Source organism: Tasmannia lanceolata, unplaced genomic scaffold (assembly GCF_043159265.1).
Source record: "Tasmannia lanceolata isolate RefF3 unplaced genomic scaffold, GAP_Taslan_0.1 ptg000007l, whole genome shotgun sequence".
Lineage (NCBI taxonomy): Eukaryota > Viridiplantae > Streptophyta > Magnoliopsida > Canellales > Winteraceae > Tasmannia > Tasmannia lanceolata.
This window is the reverse complement of record NW_027518684.1, coordinates 25,537,142-25,558,530: the sequence shown is the minus strand read 5'-3', so window position 1 is coordinate 25,558,530 and position 21,389 is coordinate 25,537,142. Positions and strand designations below refer to the sequence as shown.

At 38.9% G+C, this 21,389-nt stretch overlaps 1 long non-coding RNA gene across 1 annotated transcript in view; it reads right to left on the bottom strand.

The window, feature by feature from the left end:
• Positions 1-7,936: 7,936 nt before the first annotated feature.
• LOC143881179 (uncharacterized) overlaps positions 7,937-21,389 on the bottom strand; it is a 36,915-nt gene continuing 23,462 nt past the window's right edge. Inside the window, exon 4 of the long non-coding RNA XR_013251897.1 lies at positions 7,937-8,416. This is a non-coding gene — a long non-coding RNA (uncharacterized LOC143881179). The remainder of the gene's footprint in view (positions 8,417-21,389) is intronic.

Sequence of the window (21,389 nt, the reverse complement as noted above, 5' to 3'; positions counted from 1 at the left end):
TGTGATCTTAAAAAGATAAAAGCGAAGGTTTTATTTTGTTTAATATGTGCCTTATGATTGATCTCGGTTTTCTTAGGATTTGCTTTGTTATGGAATCCTTAACGAGCCCAAGATTGGATCGTTTTGGTTTTTAGAAAAGTTTGTCTTGAAGGGTCGAACTAAAAGGTTTAGATTACTTTTACAATAATTATATGTGTCGATTCGAGCGTGAAATTAGATTAGTTGGATTTCTCTCGTCAATACGAATCCAACGGATCCGACCACGTGCGAATCGGAGCTAAAACGAGAAAGTTTGGTCCGTAGAAGTTTTGGTAAAATCGGGGACGAATATGGAATTATCGCAAATAAATTGTAAAACTTAAAAAATTCTTAACTTCTTCGTTTCTTATTCGTTTTCGACGATCTTGTACTCTACGGATATGCCGGAAACGAGTAATTTCTGTTAAAAATAGTTTCAATTTTTTTTGAAGACTTTATAATGATGATAATTCCAAAATACTAAAAAGAGCTTTAGGACGGTTTACCGATTCTTTTTCGAAGAGGCACCAAAGGGTGTCTTGTGTCAGTAGGAGGATATATATGCCTGATAAGAGTGAAATTAATGATGAAACTTATGGAGAATATTCATACTCTTGATTGTAGGTAATTAAGGTGAATTTGAAAAGAAAAGTATTCGTCATTGGAGGTACGTAATTTCGTACAACTTTAGTGATATGATTTGTCATTGAATGATATGTCCTTTTGATTTGTAACTCTCTATTCTCTTTGAAAATATGAAACCTTTGATAGCCCTAGACTTTGATTTGGGTCTTGCATGCTTCCCTCATTGATTACAATTTATTAAATTTTATATTCATTGATAACTTATGATTTTGTATTGAATATGAGACCCTCTCAGATATAAGAACCTTTTGATCATTATATACCCAAATATTTTTGGAAAACCTTGTGGAACCAATGTGAACCATTATCTTTGGAACTTTGTATGAACCTTTGGACTTTGTGTATATGTGGACACCTTTTGTGAGGCTTAGGTATATATGTGAACTATAAGGGCTAGCACCAATGGGGGTTATTCATTTGCTTTTGGGTCTCGTCAGTGGGTGCTATTTCCTGACCATGTTGACAGGTATATGAACTTAGGAATTAGTTTCGAACCGCGAGCAACCGGGTAGAATAACATGCTTTTTGGGCTAAGCTGATGACCTTTAGGTGATTTCATACGTTTTTTTTATCGCTTTTAGTGATCTCTTAAGACTTTGTGACCTCTCTTATTGAGACCATCTTTGATGTGAAACTTTGAAATATGATTTTGTAAGCTTTGCTTCTTAGTTATTTTATTTGTATCAGTTACCTCATATGTAGTTTTTTCCATCTTCGTTTGCCTATTTACCCTCTCTATGTAGCATGCCTTTGACCCCACTTTTGTAGTGCGTCATTATGTACTGAGCTTTTTAGCTGACTGTGGTTTAACAATTTTTAGCTCTTGAATCCTCATAGAAATCTCAAGAGAGTGCAGCTGCATCGTCAGCTATTGGAGTCTGTTAAATATAGCATAGTGAGTATTGTGTAATAGTAAGACTTTGTTCTAAATTTATGTAAGACAATATTGTTTAGTCTATGTTATGAGTGGTTCTGATATTATTTTGCTAGCCTTGTATACTTGTAGAGCTTGCTTTGCAGGTGTACGGCGTGGCGGCGCTGCCACGTCCTATGCTCAGGGTGGGGTTTGGGGCGTGACAATGCCAACATTGAATTTTTTTTATTAGGTATTGAATTAGACGTTGATGGAGACTTACACACCATTCGTTCGGTGATATTTAACCCATATTTGATTTAGCATTACCTCAACCATAACCTGAGCCTCTGGTTGAGGAGGGTCGACCCTAACCCAACATGCCTCTAAATGTCTCAAAAAAAAGAAAGAAAGAAGAAAAGGCAAGTGATATATTCGCCCCTTTTATTACCTGAGACCCAGCGGCACTCTATCAATGACTGCCGAGGGGCTGATGTACTTCAGGCTAGAAGGATTCAATGGGGCTGAATGCCAGAGACACTGCTCGTGGATGTCCCAAGTAATCAAAGGGGCGGATATATCACTTCCCAATATTGAAATACTCTCTACTCAGTAAATCATCTCATAGGACGATCTAACCCTCCTATCTATAATGGGTTACCCTTTATAAAATCCTCTATGATCGGAGGGTTTGTGGATCATCCTATGTAGATGAATTTACTTGGTGCATCCTATTTATGTTGTAGCTCAACAAAATGATAAATGAAGGTTTGGATCATATCCTGTGAAGTGGGCCCCATAGTACTTATAATTTTGAAAAACATTGGACTTCACGGGCACAATACATAAAATCTTGGGAATTATTGGGGTTTTCAAAGCTAAAACTGATATTTTATTAGGGGGCTTGGAATTTATTCAATCACTAGCATTCTTGAGCCATGATATGCATGCTGTAAGGTAGTGGGTCCCACTCATCATTATTTAAATTGTGGGTTCCACCATAGGCATGAGTTGGGAGTGATGGTGGGCCCCACTTGTCAAAATATGAACTGTAAAACAGCCCCAACATGCTATAATAGCCATTCTCTTCCTCTCATGGAGCAAATTTCTTGCTCCGCCCTGCCTGCATTAGTCAATGGGGGGCCGCATGTGTAAAAGACCAAAATGTCCCTAAATGATGCTTGATAGATCAAGGGCGCGCTAGGATCATCTGATCAAAATGGTCTCAAAACCAATTCATCTGACTTATGGTTTTCATTCGGATCAATAGATTCTACCATGTAAACGAGGCCCACCACTTGAGACACATCTATGGTAATTGAGGCCATTGGTTTGGTGCATCAACATAAGGGACCATCCTTGATGCGATCCTTGGTGAAGAAGAAGAAGAAGAAGTTATTCTTTCTGAAAATAGCACCTCCAAACGAAGAATGATCCCCATATTAAGATCAACCGACGGCAATCGGATTACTTGTGATGGATCCAACCCATCGGTTCCATTACATCAATGGCCTGATCCGTTGATTAGATAAAACAAAAAACACTTGTCATATCATATCATATAATATTATATATATATATATAAAAGAGGAGAGTTTTTTCGATTTTTTTTGAAAATTACGTGAGAATTACACGTCACACTTTTTTGAACAAATGCACCCATTCAACTCATATAATTTCAATCCTACCCCCCCTCCTTTATGCTTTTAACAAAGGCACCCATTAAATCATATAATTTCAATCCTACCCCCTCCTTTATGCTTTTAACAAAGGCACCCATTAAAGCCGTATAATTTCGATCTTACCCCTCTCCTTTATGGTTTTTTCATTAAAAAACTATAGGGTGATCTTGACCATCCGATTTAAGATAAGAGGAATTATGGAAACATCTATAGATTGGAGGGCTAGGATCGGCCTATGGAAATGATTTTTGGGGCACAACCTATTTATGTTGTGTTCCATCACATAGACGGTTTGGATCAACCTATGACGTGGTCCGTACAGTTCTTTGTCGGCTCGTGCATCGCATGGGTTTTTTACTAGTATATATGTAAAACAGAATCCGGGACGACGTGGGTGCGCCACGTGGCACCCCTCCTCAAAAACGTAAAACTCTCTCTATAAGGTGATATATTTGGATTGTAGAAAAAATCTCACCATATCCCACGGTTTTAGCAAAATTGTTTTTATTACTCAATATCCCACGTATATTAGCAAAATTGTTTCTATTTATTGGAGAAAAAATCTCCAATGTCCCATGATTTTAGCAAAATTGTTTCTATCTCTCAATATCCTACCTATATTGGCAAAATTTTGGTGAATTATTTATTTTTTACCGTGCACGGGTTGTCCACTAGTTTTATTTAAACTTTAACCCACATACGTCTCCACTTATTAAATTTGATTAACCTTAATATTAAAAGAAAGGTATATCTTTAACGGTTAGGTATATAAGATTAAGAAATTAGAGTAGGTCAAGCAGCCTGCAGTTGGGTGTATAAAATAAGATTAGGACGTTAAGAGTAGGTCAAGAAGACTGCCGGCTTCTTTTGATACTATATTATGACTTCGAACTTCAGGGAGGTGTTATCTATGATTATTGGACCAGCTAGACTTGTCTTATTTTATTAAAGTTACATCTTTTAGGTGGATAGGTTGCGTTTCATTTTCCTTTCTCTATCACCGTTGTTTTCCTGTTCTTTTTTTTTTCTGCCACGAGTAGTTGCTCTTTTCGTAAAGCTTTGGAAAGTTGCTTAGCTGTTGTACGTTTGTACACACATCTCTCTCTCTCTCTCTCTCTCTCACTAAACGTACACACATCTCTCTCTCTCTCTCTCTTTCACACACGCACACCCAAAATATTCTAGCCCTGTTGATAATTCTGCTGGATAAAATTCGATCCCACCATGAATAAATAAACAGAAGAGTAGAAATAAGCAAGCCAACCTTTTCCCCTTGCTTCTCAACCAAGAAACGAGAGTAACCTAAAAGAAAACAAAAGAGAAAACCTAAAAGTAACCCGAGAAAAATCCCAAGAGAAAACTCTCTCTCACACTCTCTCTCCATCACTTCACGTAGCTATGAAGAGCACTAGAAAAAACCCTCTCTCATTTCAGTTGCTACTCTTTGTCTCATGCCTCAACCTCGGTGTAAATATTGTTCGGTTTTAGGTCTTCTACCCTCTCCGGTTTTGTTTTCCAATACCACTAACCGTGTCCGACTCACTCCACGGGGCCCGCCCCTTGTAGATGCTGAAAATGAGTCTACACATAGAGAGGGAGAGTTCACATATATAGCCCAGGAGCTTTCTCTCCCTTTCCGATGTAGGATCTTACAATCCACCCCCTTTAGGGCCCAACGTCCTCGTTGGCACACCATACTGCCGGAGGTACGGCTCTGATACCATTTTGTCACGACCTGACCTTATTGTGTAAATATTGTTTGGTTCTGGCCCTTCTACCCTCTCGGATTTTGTTTTCCAGTAGCATTAACCATGCCCAAGATTGTAGGATCCCACATCGGAAACGGAGAGAAAGTTTCTAGGCTATATATATGTGAACTCTCCCTCCCCTTGTGTAGACGCGTTATCAACATCTCTAAGGGGTGGGTCCCGCGGAGTGGGGCAGGCACGGTTAGTGCTGCTGGAAAACAAAAACTAGGGAGGATGGGAAAACCTAGAATCAAACAATATTTACACAGTGGGGTCGGGTCATGACACTTGGTCGTGTGTTTAGAATCTTTTATATCTTAAGTTTTCCAAAACCTAAAAACAACTTCCCTATTTTTAGTTTCCCACCATAATTAGACAACCGAATTGTATTATGTGGGAAACAAGGCCACTTTTCCAAAATGGTCAAATAAATGAAAATTCAAAGTATACATTCAATGAATAGATCATGTTTAATATATTTTATTTTTAAATACACAAATTAAAAAAAAGATACATGTGTATATATTTTTTGCCTCTTATAAATGGATGTGTAAAACCAAAATCTAAAAAAGCATTTGCTTTAGGGGTTTGCTAGGGACTATTACAAAAGGCATTTCGCGGACTAGCTATTGCATGAAAAAGCAGTCACATTAGATGAATTAAATGAATAAGACAAAATTTGAGCATATGTGGTTGCACTCTTGCAACAGCTGGTCCGCAAAATCCCTTCTGCGATGGTCCCTAGATGCATGCGAGAGCAGAATGTGGATGCTCTCCCATGCAACAACCAGTCTGTAAAATGCCTTCTGCGATGGTCTCCAGCTGATGCAGACAAAAACGATGAAGAACATGCGATGCAAAATAATTGCCTTATTTTTTAAGTTCGATTTTCATCATCTTATTTGTAGCCTAATTTTCAGGCATCAAATCTTGTCTGTTTTGCTTATTTTGGTATCATTAGAAAGGTTTTTTGATTACTTATCTAACGAGCTCAAGATTGCGCGATTTGGAAGTGATTTGAGGAAGTTATGAGAGTTTTTAGGATGTGGTATAGGTTTATTACAGTAATTCTATTTTAGCTCAAGTTTTAACTTTTATTTACTTTAATTTAGATAGATTGACGATTGAGATTTATTGCTTAGGCTTTAAGTTAGCTGTTATGGTTTCTTTTGTTATAAATAGATCTCATCAGAGAATTGTAATGAACTATCTTAAATTATTGAATGAAAATTTGCTTTTAGGCTTTTGATTCTGTGAGAACTTTTGAGTTGCTTGGATTAGCCTGTGTAGGAGTATTTTCCAGTTTCGCTCTGGGAAACTTGACTTCGACGGGATCGAAGTAAATTTCATCCCCCTCGACGGTGGTCGAAGTAATCTATTCCGTACGACGCTGATCGAAGGGCTCATTTTCTACTTTATTTTGTCTATTTTGCCTCAGCTGCTGCGCATCTAGGATCCTCCGAGCTTTCCAACCACATCAGTTAGTATCAGAGCATATTTTTTCATTGGATTGAAGAAGAATTTTGGTAGTGAAGTTTGCATGGATTCGCGATGGCTACAATGTACATTCGATCAATTTAAAGGGGAGTTGGCGAATGCCAGGACTGGGAGGTAACACAAGATTTGAGAAGATTTTATTATTATTTAGAGAAGAAAATCATAAATTGGAAGTCACGACCAATATATGATGAATATTTAATCTTTCCTAAAAGTTTCGATGATGAAATACTAACTTTTGATGATGACAAAGTGATCAACAATTCAATTGAAGCAATGGTTGATGTGCCCTATGAAATCATGAATGAAGAACGTAAGGAAATTGGATCCGACAACATGGGGAGTGAACTGAAGGGTAAATGGCAAAATATTACATCTATTTATTCATCAATTTATGGATATTTATGAATTCAAGCTGCCTCAAGATCAATACATATTATTTTTTCGTTTTCAGCATTATGCAGCATGATATGACCCTAAAGAGTTTCAAATAATAAACATTCTTCGATACTTCAAAACTCACAGACGAGTTTTTTCAAACCAGGGGAGAATGATGCTTATGAAAATGATGAAGAACGTGCGATGCAAGATAATTTCCTTATTTTATAGGTTCTATTTTCGTCATCTTATTTGTGGCCTAATTTTCAGACGTGAAATCTTATCCGTTTTGCTTGATTTTGGTACCATCAGAAAGATTTTCGATTACCTATCTAACTAGCCCAAGATCATGCGATTTGGATATGATTTGAGAAAGTTATGAAAGTCTTTAAGATGTGATATAAGTTAATTACGGGATTTCTATTTTAGGTCAATTTTAACCTTTATTTCATTTACTTTAGATAGATAGACAATTGATATTTATTGGTTATGCCTTAAGCTAGATGTTAGGGTTTCTTTTCTTATAAATAGACCATCAAAGCATGGTAATGAAATTTCTTGAATTATTGAATGAAACTTTGCCTTTAGGCATTTGAGGTATGTAAGAACTTTTGGGTTGCTTGGATTAGCCCCTGCAGGAGTATTATTTTCAGTTTTGAAACTTGACTTTGACGGGATCGAAGTAAATCTCATCCCCTTCGACGGTGATCGAAGTATTCTATTCCCTACAAAGGTGATCGAGGATCCTAAGGAGTACTACTCAAAACACGTGTACGGTAATCGGACCCGCCTGGCTTGTTAACCTTGGTTCCACTCTCATCTTACTATCTCAACCCCTTGATCAATGGTGATGATCAAGGCGCCATTTTCAGATGTCTCCAAGCCATTGATTCTTTGCACATCTCAATCTTGTAAATGAGATCTCTGTTTAGTGTTGGACCTTAATCCATTGGGTCACCTTGTAATAGCCTTTGACAACTTGTCACATTATAAAAGGCAAGGTGAGTCCAACCCATTATCAAAAAATGGTAGTGCAAATATCAATAGCCTAAAAACAGCAGTAGTGCAAAAAAAAGACTTGCAACCAAAAAAAAAAAAAAACTCTCAGCAGCCAATTAAAAAGAAAAGACAAGGTGAGTTCACCCCATTATCAAAAGAAGGTAGTGCGAATTTCAAACTGCTCAGACCCAATTCTCACCCAATCCATATGCAATCTGTGAACTTAGGAAATCCTATATAACACATACATGTACTTTGGATTGTTCCCTTCTTTTAAGATTAGAAGAGCAGCCAGACTACAAACTACTTGATGCTCATGTGTGGTTTCAAATTGGCTTCAGAAACATACCTCTATTGAAGAACTCTACTTTGAATTGTTCCTATTCTCGAGTCTGTGAACTGTGACAGAAGGATGCATTCACTCATCTCTGAGAGTTTGGATAGTTGCCTTCCATTAAAATTAGAAGCTTCTTGCAGTAGCTCAGGCAATATGCTATTGTGTGGCTTCAAATTGGCTTCACTTTTCATGAACTCAAACCCCTCTGTATGTTCTTCCTATTGTTCACTGAATTGACACAACAATATTCAAGAGCGAGCTGCATTTTCAAAGATGATTCATCACAGGAAGCTCTCAAAAGGGATAAAGATTAGTAGGACCTTTTTAGAGATCCAATCAATAGATAGATACTTCTATTTATTGGCAGGTTAAGTTGGGTAGCATCAGTTCTCTCAGTCAACAACTAACAACTGTTGTCAAAATTGTAGGATCTGATTTTGTTTTTAATTTCCTTTTTTTTAATTGCAAGGCCTTTTAAGCCCTTTCCCAGCTTAAGGCACCTCTAATTGAGGCATTGGAAGTAAACAAAAGGCTTTCAGGGCTCTCCAAAAACATCAGGAGGAAGAAACCACAGTCAAGCAAATCTAAAATCAGTATTGTCTGTTATGATTATACAATAAAGGAGAAACAAATTATCATCATGATAAAGGTTTAGGTATGCGTTGAAAAGCTTTAAATATTGTAGGAAATCAATAGCGTTTGCTCTATCTTTTTCCCTTTTCTTTGAAATGCCTTTTCTATCATGATTATAAAATGGAGAAACAAATCATCATCACGATCAAAGCTTTTGGCATACAAGTCGGCACTTTAATAATTAATATTGCTGGTGACTGCATTTTATATAAGGTATTAGATAATAATTAATATTGATGGCTGCATTTTATATAAGGTATTATATAGTATCAATTATCAAATAAGTGTTGTCCATCACCGCCAACACCCTTAGCGCTAGCCACGTGGCAACTTCCTTCGTCCAATTATTTGTCCTTCCCTTGCCCACATTTTTGGTGCACCAATTTTTATGCCTGTCTGTCTAGCAAGAAAAAACCCGACAACTTCTTACTGATTAAAGTGAAAAAAGGATTATACTTCCGAATGTTATAGATATGGGAAAAAAGATGGAAGTCACAAGTGTCCATAAAGATGTACCTATTTGGTTCCAGTTCAAAAAAAAAAGAAAAAGATGTACCTATTTGGTTGACTGCGAAGAAAAGGAACCCAATCATGGGGAAGAATAAAACAATTCACACGCCAGTCAAGATTCTAATGAAGGGGAATGTTGACGAGTAGAAAGGGTGATGACATTTTTTGGTTTCTATTTTGAAAAATCAAACTAGCTTGTTTCCAGATTGGAGCTTCCAATTGTGGCTATTTTCCATTATTTTTGGGATTTCTCTAGAAACTTTGGATTGTGCATATGGAAATTGAGAACTCTATAAATATAAGACATATTGCTGGAGTTTTCTACAGCTCTTCCATAATTCCATGTGCTGGAAATTGGTAGGGACACCCCAAAGTCTTTCTCTTTTTCTTCTTCTTCAATTCCATCAACTAGTTTTATCTTTTCTAAGTCAAAGACAAACACCCAACCAAGCTCCATTGATCTAAATACATATTCCCATATTATAATTTGATTTAGATCAGATTATAAAGTAAACAAATAGTTGTTTACAAGGTCATTTGTGCAACAAAAGGAATCCATCGATTCAACTTGCGGTTTCGCATCGATTAGATCGTTATCACATTTTCGAGGAGTAGATCACGTTGACATTTTTCTTCTCATCAGCAAAATAAGGTATTTATATATATATATATATGTTTATTAAATCACTATAAAATCAATTAGTACCTAGGAATCTTGGGTTAGAGCAAAATTTTGTTCTACAGGGTTTAATTTTCCGCTACGTGTAGCAATTTTACTCGGGGTTTTCCAACCTTTTCTAACACGGGACAGATGGTGACTTAAATGAACTCATAATAAATCATCTATTATACACTAGCAAGGTGATGGCTCTGACTTATTCCGGTATGGAAGAGGATCTTAAAAGTTTTTCAATCAGCGGAGAATAGAGATAACTTAGATGCCAGATGAGAGATCCTTTCGAGGCAGGAAGTATCGATATATTGAAAAGAATCCTTAGGAAATTGTCTCGTCTTCGGTCGTCCGTGAATTATTGCAGATCTGCGTTTAAGCCAGGAGGAAGAGGTATAGGTAAAAGTGGAGGAAATATCTTCCACGGGGAAAGGGAGCAAGCCGGAACTAATGCACAAAGGGATTCTCAGGTAGATGGGTTGCAGTGCCAAATGAGACTTTTTGTCCTTAGCTGTTGTTGGGTCTCCGGGGATTATTTTGGTAGCATGGGATAATGACGCTTACGGGTTAGTTGAGGATCGGGATTTTTTCAGTTTTAATTGTGGTGAAAAACCTTGTCGATTGTTCCTTATGGACTTTCACAGGAGATTATGGTCCAAACCAGGTGAGAGACGGGGGATCCTTTTTGGAGTAGCAACAAGAAATCAGATCCAAGTGATCCAATCCTTGGTGCATTGGTGGAGATTTTAATATTACGAGATTTGTTTCGGAAAGAGATGGTAGTAATAGATCTTCAGCCAGCATGGCGGCATTATTGGATTTTATAAGCAGGAATGAGTTAGTTGATCTCCCTTTGAGCGAGGCTCAATTCACTTGCTCCATAGGAACGAGTGTGTAGTATCAAGCTAGCGTATGTATGGGATTATTGCTTTTCTTGTTATTGTATGGGTATTATAGTTGTTTGTTGTTGAAGGGAATTGTAGTTTTCTTTATAACAAGCTGGAGTGTGGAGTTGTATGGTACATACACTCCACCTTGAGGGGCAGTGTTGGAAGAGTATTCTGGTCATTACATGTAGTGTTGAAGGTATTATAGTCTTTCTATCATGTAGCCCTAAGTTGGGCCTATATATACGTTATATTACATGGGAGAGCTCCCTAGTGGAGACTCACCATCTTCTCTCTCACTCTTCTCCTTCTCTTTCCTTAGCCTCCAATCTAACATGGTATTAGAGCAAAGATCCTAAGGAAGAAAGGAAGAGTTCCCATCACTATCTCCCATTCATCTCTCTCTCTCTCTCTCTCTCTCTCTCGTGCAACCCTATCTTTATCTCTCTGTTTTTTCGTGAACCCTCTCTCTCTCTCTCTACCTAATTTCTCTCATTCTCCCTGTTTTCTCTCTTGTGCAACCGCCACTTTTTCCTCTACATATGCGCGTGGCCCAACCACCCTTCTTTGTCTTGCGCAAACCCTCCTCCCTTGCTTGTTTGCCGTAAACCCACAAAGAAAAAAAAAACCTTGTCTGTTTGCCGTAAACCCTACCCCAATCTCCCAAATACCTTTGCGCTAACCCTCACCCTCATACGACTTTGACGTAAACCCCTTTTTCGTTTTGAGTTTATCATCTTTTTCTCTCCATCTAAAATCCCAAATCCCAAACCCTAACCTAATCTTCCATATCTAACAAAAAATCCATTCCCATATCCTCTCCATCCAAAACCCCATATCCCAAACCCCAAACCCTAAATCTCCATCCAAAACCCCAAATCCCTAATCCCAAAACCCTAACTCACTCTTCCATCTCTAACAAAAATCCTAAATCCCAAATTTGCTTTTCCCTTAATATTTGTAAATCCATCCACCCACATAAAGAACAACAAAAGAATCCCATTTTGTAAATTCCTCCCTCCTTTTTCCAGATTCCCATTTCTTTTCTAAATCCATAAATCTCTTTCTTTTCTAAACCTTAGACCCTAGTTGGGTTCTTTCTAGTTCCCTAAATCTCCTTCTTTGTGGGCTAAATCCTCTCTTTCCTTATGTTTTGAAACCCCCTCCCCTCGACTCTATCCTAGTCTTGCCATCTCTTTCTTCGTCCTACTTGTGTTCTATGGCGTTTGTCTTGATATCAAATGTAGAAAAACCAAGAAAAACCTTCTCAACACGGATCGAACACGATGTGCAGCAAAAACGTCAAGAAAATATGCAAAGAAAACAATCACATAAGAAAACACAAGATTTTACGTGGTTTGGCACTGCCTACATCCATGGGGGTAAGATTTTCACTATTTCAGTCTAGGGTTACAAACTCTTTTCTTCTTGGTCAAGAAACACAAAGGAAAACCTAATCCCACAACCCTAACATGTGGCATATATATCAACACCACTACATGGAGAAATTAACAAAATACCCTTGAGCGAAAACCCAAAGCTAGATTCGTGTGTGCGTCGCGCACATTAATCTGTTAGAGTCCTATATAATGCCAGAATACAAGACATTTGCACAACATCAAAAGTGCACGCCAAGTGCTTGATGAAATGTCTGAGAGAGGTCTGGTGCCTTGAAATTGTTCTTTCCACTGCAAGTTGAAGGCATTAAGCCTAATGTAGCTCCATGGATGGAGTGTTGACTTGTTGTCGTCTCCGGGCCGATGTAGTATCGCCCTCTTAGTTGGTAGGTTGATGGTTGGTTGATTGCTTGCTTTTTCATGTTGTTGGTTGGTTCCTTCCATGCTTGGTGTTGTTGATGGACTCGCTTTGCGAGTCGTGTTTGTTGATGTTTCTACATGGTGAGTTTTAAGGGTGCAAGTTTGGCCCTGTCAGCCCTGACCCGCCTTGAGCCCGAACAGGGTCGGGGCTAGATTTTCCAACCCTAAGGGCGGGTCATGGTTCATTTTTTTAGACCCTGACTCAAGTCGGGTTGGGTTAATGCCTAGGGTAACCTGACCCGGCCCGACCCTAAGTTTTCTATTATAGAATTGAACCATTTGTGCATGTTTCTTTTGCTAATGTTTTCTATTATCTTGGATTGATGTTTCTTTAGATTATTATTATTAATTGTCTCTGTTGCCCGTCATGTTGTTGAATTCATATTGTCTTATTTTGTTCCCTTTCTCTGTTTATTGATCATTTTGTTCTATATGATAAGTGGTTGCTTTATTTTTGGCACTCTTAACAGGTATTTGCACAAGGGTCAATTAGGGCTGGCCGGCCGGCCCTGCCCAATCAGGGCCAATCAGGGCGGGCCAAGGAGCCCTGTTGGGCGGGCAATGGGTTGAGGTTTTTCGGCCCTGACTCAGGGTCAAGGCGGGTCAGGGCCGAGATAATGGGATCCAGGGTTGGGCTAGGGTTTTGAAAAACCCGACCCTGTTGCAGCCCTAGTGAGTTTAGTTGATGGGTGTAATTTTACGCCTTTGTAGTGGTTGTAGCGGTTTGCGTTGCAATCCACCTTGACGGTGCTTATACATGTGTGTGCAGTTGCTTTGCGTAGTTTTACACATTCATTGTGGTTGTTGTGGTTTGCGTTACAATCCACCTTGTTAGTGCCTCTATACGTGTGTAGTTTGCTTTGCGTAGTTTTACGCATTAATTGTAGTTGTTGTGGTCTGTGTTACAATCCACTTTGTTGTTGTCTATGGCTATATGACCAGTCGTTAGCGTTGCTTTCGGCCTTGTCGTATCCAGGCGACTTGCTGTTCGCCATTGTTGGTTGATTGTTTCTTCAGGCGACGTGCTGTTCGTCGTTGTTGGTTGGTTGTTTCTCCAGGCGACGTGTTGTACGCCGTCATTGGATGGTTGTCGTGCGCTCCTTTGTTGAGCGCCTTGTTGGTTGGTTCTTCATCCTTGTTGTGATGGGCTGATTTTTTTATCGCCATGTTTGTTGGTTGGTTGGCTCCTATCACCTTTCTGGTGTTCAAGGTTCGTTGTTGTTTTTCTGTTGAGATCATTCTTGGTATGCAAATTAGTTGGTCGTTGTTCTGATTCAGGGGGAGGCTTTGTGGTGATCGTTCTGACAGTAGTGCTGATTCAGGGGGAGCTATTATTTTTTATGGCCATTGATCTCGCCGTTGAACTCACTGTGGCCATTGCCCTTTTTTTGATGTTTTTCACAATGTACTCACTACACCAGCTTGAGGGGGAGTGTTGTACCATGCTGGCATATGTATGGGATTATTGTTTTCTTTTTTTGTATGGGTATTATAGTTATTTGTTGTTCAAGGGTATGGTAGTTTTCTTTGTAACAAGCTGGAGTGTGGAGTTGTATGGTATATACACTCCAGCTCGAGGGGGAGTGTTGGAAGAGTATTCTGGTCATTAAATGTAGTGTTGGGGGTATTATAGTCTTTGTACCATGTAGCCTTAAGTTGGGCCTATATATACATCACATTACATGGGAGAGCTCCCTAGTGGAGACTCACCATCTTCTCCCTCACTTTTCTTCTCCTTTTCTTTCGTTATCCTCTAATCTAAGAGTGGAAGTAGGATTGACCGGTTCCTTTTATGCTCAGATTGGATGCTTCGTACCCCGAATGTTTGTCAAAGTGCTCTGCACACTCTGTTTGACCACTGCCCAATCCTCTTGGACCCTCGTTTGGAATCATGGGGTCAAATTCCTTTCATTTTGATTTGGCTTGGCTTGAGGAGCCAAAAATGCGGGAAAATATGGAAGGCTGGTGGAGGGAAGATGTGGTCTAGGGGCCAGCGGATGTGGTAATCACCCAAAAGCTATGCTATGTGAAATCCAAGCTTAATGAATGGAACCGGGAAAAAAAAACTGTTAAAGTATGAATTAAAAACCCCATCACCAACAGCTTATGCTTTTGGAGTGATTGGTTGTTTCACATGGTATTAGAGCCAGAGATTTTGAGTTCAAACCTCCTGGATAGAAAAAATCCACATGCAATGGCCAAACCCAAAAGAGGGGCCACATGTGAGGGGGAGTGTTAAAGTATAAAAGATTAAATAACGCCATCTCCAACAGAAGCTTTTGGAGTGATTGGTTGTTTCACAAAAACGAAGTGAGGAAGAAAGAAAGAATTGGGGCTACAAAGAGATTAAAAGTGCAGAAGACGAAGGATCGGCTATTGAGGAGATGGTGTCGGAAATTGGATCCTTTAAAGACATAAACATCTGGTTATCTAAGAGGAAATATATTGGAGACAAAAATCCGGAAATATAAGGCTTTAGGAGGGAGATAAGAATACAAATTAATTCCATAGCATAGTTAGTGCTAGAAGAAGAGGGAACCACAACTCTTCGTTGCTTATCAATGGGGCGAGGAGTGAAGACAAGGAAGTAATATCCAAGGAAATTGTAGACTTCTTCAAGTATCTATATAAGCAGGGGGTGATCGTCCTAGACCTGGAGTAGAAGTTAATGAGATAAAGGCGTCAGATCGGGAGTTTCTAGAAATTTCGTTCACCGACGAAGAATTAAGGCTGGGTCTTTTTGCTCTTAGTAGAGATCGAGCTCCTAGTCTAGATGGGTTCCATATAGCTTTCTTCCGGAGTTGCTGGGATGTAGTTAAAGAAGATATCATAATTTTTTTCAAGACTTTCCATGAAGGTTTTGAATTGGATAAAGGTACTGGGATGACGTTTATAGCCTTGATCCCTAAAGTTCAAGGAGCATCAAATGTGGTGGAGTTCAGACCCATAAGCTTGGTATCTATAAACTTTTGGCTAAAGTCTTAACAGAGAGACTGAAAAAGATTCTATCATAAATCAAGAAAAAAAAAGGAGTTGTTTGTAAGCTAGATAAGGAGAAGGCTTATAATAGGGTGGATTGGAACTGCCTAGACTATATAACAGGTAGGATGAAGTTTGGTGTCAGATGGAGATCTTGGATTATGAGGTGCATGTCTTCTGCATAGTTCCCTATCCGGGTAAATGGCTCTCCAAAAGGGCTTTTTGACTAGAGGTTTGAGACAAGGCGATCCTTTATCTCCATTTTTATTTTTCGTAGTTGCTGAAATTTTGAGCAAAATGATAAAGGTAGAAGTTATGGCATCATTGAAGGTGTAAAATTTAGAGAAGATCTCACTAAACCTGGATAATTTACAATGAAGTAACGAGTATTTAAATAGATCACTCAAAAGGATAAACATGGAAAGATATAATCTCAATCTAATATACTTTCCTAACAAACCTACCTATATCAATTTGTCACCAAATCAAATCTAATATCCTAATTTATTTAGCTTGCCCCATCTAACCTACTTACTAATTTGATCTAATTGCCTCATCAAGCCAGATTACGACATTTAACCAACATGCCTAATCTACCATCGAGATGATCCAACGGTGAATCTCAACCTAATACTACCATTGGATCTCACATATTCTAACATGCCCCCTCAAACGTATATGGATTGGAAATCGTTATACGTTTGATTACAATAGATAACCCCAAAAAAGTAATATAAAAGTTTGCGAATTTTGATGCACACTGCTACGATTGATGTTTGCCCGTTGTTGATATTGCTGAAGATGATTGCCGCCTATTGTTGAAGAACGTGTGGCATGAAAGATGAACCGCAAAGTGCCTCCAAGAACTAAATTGGACTCAAGCCGGAATGGGCGAGTCTTTAGGCTGGTGTTGAATACCAAACCTTCTAGAAATGGGTCACTATGGACCAATACCGAAATGTGCAAGAAATGGGTCACAATGGACCAATGCCGGAATGGGCAAAAATGTCGGAATGGGCCAGATGGGGCCTCAATAGGCCAGAATGGGCCTCGATGGGAAAGACATCATTGGTCGGCTCAGGCACACACCTCATGGAACGAGGCACCTCAACTGAGTAGAGGAATTATTTCAGGCACGCACCTTAAGGAAGGTACCTCAACTGAAATGGATCAAAGAAGAAATTAGGAAAGGAAATTAAGATTTGAAAGGAGCAACGACAATTAGCGGTTGCGAAAAATAATGGCAAACATAAGTAGCCAACACTATGAAATTTTTGTAGCAGTGCAAATAACAAATTTAGGGGGTAGACTTTTGGGTAAAAGCAAATGGGGTCTTAATTATTAATCTTAAGGTGGATAGGTAGGTAGAGAAGAGAAGTGTTGGGAAAAAAATACAATGAAGGGGTGCACTTATCAAATCAAGGACTGGGTATTTGAGTATTTTGTAAAGACAAGGACCCGAGGAGATATGGTGAATGGGTATTAGGAAAGAGGGGTGTATCGAGTAAAGTAGGTCAGATGTAATTTGTAACCCCTTTCCCTGTGAAGATGAAGCCTAACAACAAGTATCTTTGCTGGAATGATTTGCTTTAGGCAAAAATGAAAGAGCCTCGGGAGAAATAATGCTTTTATTCAAATCATCTCATAATACCTGATGAAAGAAATGGATGTAGCCTTCACATGGTAATGGGAGAAGCTCCATGGATGAGATCATCAAACCCATGCCACCATCCATCATCCCCATTAATCAGAGACAAAAACTATCCATATTTCTCCTTTCTCAGGTTCTGATGGCAAGATGATGGAAGGTGGATATGTGGCAAACGAGTCGTAGATCTGGAGTAAAAGGAAATGTGTTGCAGATCTTAAAGAAAAATAGAAGGAATGAAAACTAGGACAGCCATCAAAGAGAAGGGAAAGAGGACCTAAGCAAGAAGAGGTGAAGATGATGGGCTTGATGCTCGGCGAACGGCTAGATCGGCCGCCCGCTGGAAAAGGGAATTGATAGAATTGTAATCAGGACACCAAGATCATTGGCTCTGATACCATGTAAAATTTAGAGAGGATCTCACTAAACTTGGATAATTTACAATGAAGTAAAGAGTGTTTAAATAGAACACTCAAAATGATAAACATGGAAAGATATAATCTCAATCTAATCTACTTTCCTAACAAACCTACCTACATCAATTTGCCACCAAATCAAATATAATATCCTAATTTATTTAGCTTGCCCCATCTAACCTACTTACTAATTTGATCTAATTGCCTCCAATTGCCTCATCAAGCCAGATTACGACATTTAACCAAATGCCTAATCTACCATCGAGATGATCCAACGGTGAATCTCGAGATGATCCAATGGTGAATCTCAACCCAATACTACCGTTGGATCTCACATATTCTAACAGAAGGGTTTAAGGTTGGATCCTTAGAAACGGAAGTCATTCATTTATAATTTGTTGATGATACTCTTGTATTCAATGTTGCCGACATTGAAAAGGTGTTAAACCTTAAGGAGGTTTTGAGATGTTATGAAGTGGTCACTGGGTAGAGATCTAATTGTCAAAAGTCTAGATTGTTGGGCATTCATACTTCTGATACTGAGGAGATGTTTAGGGGTGTTCGTTCGGTTATAACCGAACCGAACAGACAGAAATTCGATAACAGAAATAATTTCGGTTATTAAATTTCGAAAACCGAAACCGAACTGAAATTTCCAACAACCGAACCGATTAAAAATTCGATTATTATGTTATAACCGAATAGTGGGAGAAAACGAGGAAAAAAAAAAGCAAAATCTCGGTTTGGATTGGAAGGCTAGGATCATCCTATTGAAATGATTTTTTTGAGCACAACCTATTTAAGTTGTGATCAATCAAATGGACGGTTTTGATCATCCTACGGAGTGGCCATATAACACTTTTTTTTGGAAAAATAATGGTTTTTATACATAATTTTGGTTATTCGGTTAACCGATTTTGTTTTTTTTTTAAGATAACCGAACCCTAACCCAAATAACCGAATTTCTAGAAAAAAAAAACGAAACTGATCCAAAAAGAAAAAACCGAACCGAACTGACCAAACCAATTCGGTTCGGTTATTCGGTTATAACTGAATAATGAACAACCCTAGAGATGTTAGCAGACATCCTTCGGTGCTCAATTGACCATTTTCCATCAGTTTACCTTGGGCTGCCATTATGTGTTGGAAGGCCTAAGTGGCAAGTGTGGGGTCCAATAGTTAAAAGTGTGGAGAAAAGGTTGGATTCTTGGAAGAGAGGACTAGTATCTTTGGGAGGAAGAATCACTTTAGTCAAAGTGGTCCTAGCAAATATACCGATATACTATCTTTTAGTATTCAGAAGCCCCATCAGTGTCATTAACCGTATCGAACAATTTCAGAGAAACTTCCTATGGGGTGGAAGTGATGAAAACAGGAAACCTCATCTTGTGAGTTGAGAAGATGTTTGTAAGCCAAATAAGGCTGGAGGTCTTAGGATTCGTCGGTTGAGAAGTGTGAATGAATCCCTTATGGGGAAATGGACGATTTGGAGAGGAAAGATCCTTCCTGCAGACTACAATTATAGAAGGCAAATACGGTGCCCTTTCTGGCAATTGGCTTTCTGATGATTGTTATAGAAGTAGTGGGTTGACGTTTTGGAGAGATATATTGAATTAACGAAAAAATTTGAGTTGGGGATTATATACAAAGTTTACACGAGAGGACAAAATAAATTTTTGGCTTGATAAATGGTGTGTGATGGATCTCTTGTATCTGTGACTTTGCCTAATTTATTTGCGATGGTCGGATAAAAATGCTCTAGTCAAGGATTATATGCAATGGGTGGAGGGCATTGTCTTTTGGAAAATCAAGCTTAGAAGGAACTTTTTCAATTGGGAGATGGCTCGTATGATAGGCATTCTAGAATCCAGGTATTTGAAGAGAACATGCAGAGACAAAAGGGTTTGGATCATCAAGGTCTTTCACTGTTAAATCCTTTTGCCATAATCTTATCCCTAATCACTGTTATCCTCAAATTGTGTAAGTAGGGGTGTTCATTATTCGGTTATAACCGAATAACCGAACTGAGGCGAATTGGTTTGGTCGGTTTGGTTCGGTTTTAGTTTTTTTCTGGAAATTTAGTTATACGGGTTCGGGTTTGGTTATTTCAAAGAAAACATTCGGTTAACCGAATAACCAATTTTATTTTATTTTTAAATGGCAATATATTGAAAAAGGAACCGAGATGGTCCACCAGAAATACAAAGAGGAAAAGCATAAAAAGACAACAAAATACAACGGAAAATACAGAACAAACTTCTCACGGGGGAAGGAAATCGAACCACTCCAACCCCACTTTATGTACTCCAGATCTAGCGAGAGAATCCGCCTCACCATTTGCTTCGCACCTAACATGCTTAAAAACCATAGACGACTCTAAAATGAGATCAGAAATTTCCTCAAAGTAACTAAGGAATCTCCACGGGGGAGCCACTCTCCCAGATAACCAACTAATTACATTTGAAGAATCTCCCTCCACAATCACCCTATCATAAGAATCATCACTTAGGTGCTTTATCCCCTAATATGCAGCCCTTACTTCCGCTTCAGATGAGTCAGACCTTCCAATTGGACCTGCAAAAGCCCACGATACCACCCCTCGGGAATCCCTGCATAGCCCTCCAACCCCAGCTGGACCCGGATTATCCAGGCAGGACCCATCAAAATTTAATTTAAGAAAACCTTCACGAGGGGCTTCCCATTTATGACTTCTCTTCTCTCTCCTCATACCTTCAGAGCACACAATGCGCCACCCCTCCCACAGATCGAAGACTGATACAAATGTAAACAGAGGGATGCTCTTCATGCAATAAATAACCATGGCGATGATTTTATTATATAACCAATACGATGACTTTGCTACTCCTTCGAAAACTCTCGAGTTTCTTTCCTTCCAAATGACCCACCACAAAGCTATTAAACATAATTTCCAAAGCACCTTACCCTTCTTTTTCCAGGGCACAAAATCCCAACTCGAAAATAGTTCTGCTAGAGACTTTGGAAAGACCCAGTAAATACCAAACCTATCCAGAATGAGACCCTAAATCTCCCTTGTTACCTTGCAATGAATAAAAAGGTGGTCAATCGATTCCCATCTTCCAAACACAGGGAACAATGGTCCACCAGGCATATACCCCTTTTTCTTAGAAACTCAATGGTCTGAATCCTTCCATTACACACTGCCCAGCTAAACAAGATACCGATGGGGGGCCATGAAACTTCCAAACATCAGCAGAGATAGGGGCTCCAAAAGCAGGCATCAACTGACAGTAAAAAGATTTCACGGTAAATAAGCCAGATGAATCCCATATCCATATCCTTTTGTCCAACCCACTTCTTTTTATATAACACCTCTCAATGAGATGAAGCATACGAGAGATAAATGGTAATTCCGTCTCAAAGAAATTTCTTCTGAAACAAGGATTCCAAACCACCTTATTGTGAACTCTCTCGAAACAATCACTCAACATCACTTCTTTGTCCAAGGCCACCGAGAACAAACCAGGGAAAAGCACCGCCAAAGGCTCAGCAGAACACCATGAGTCCAACTAAAATTTTATATGATCTCCTTTATATACTTTAAACCGAATTACCGCCTCAAAGCTTTGCTTGAATCTCAAAATATTACGCCAAATGGTCGTTCCTTTCTTACCATACTTATCATCCAAACAC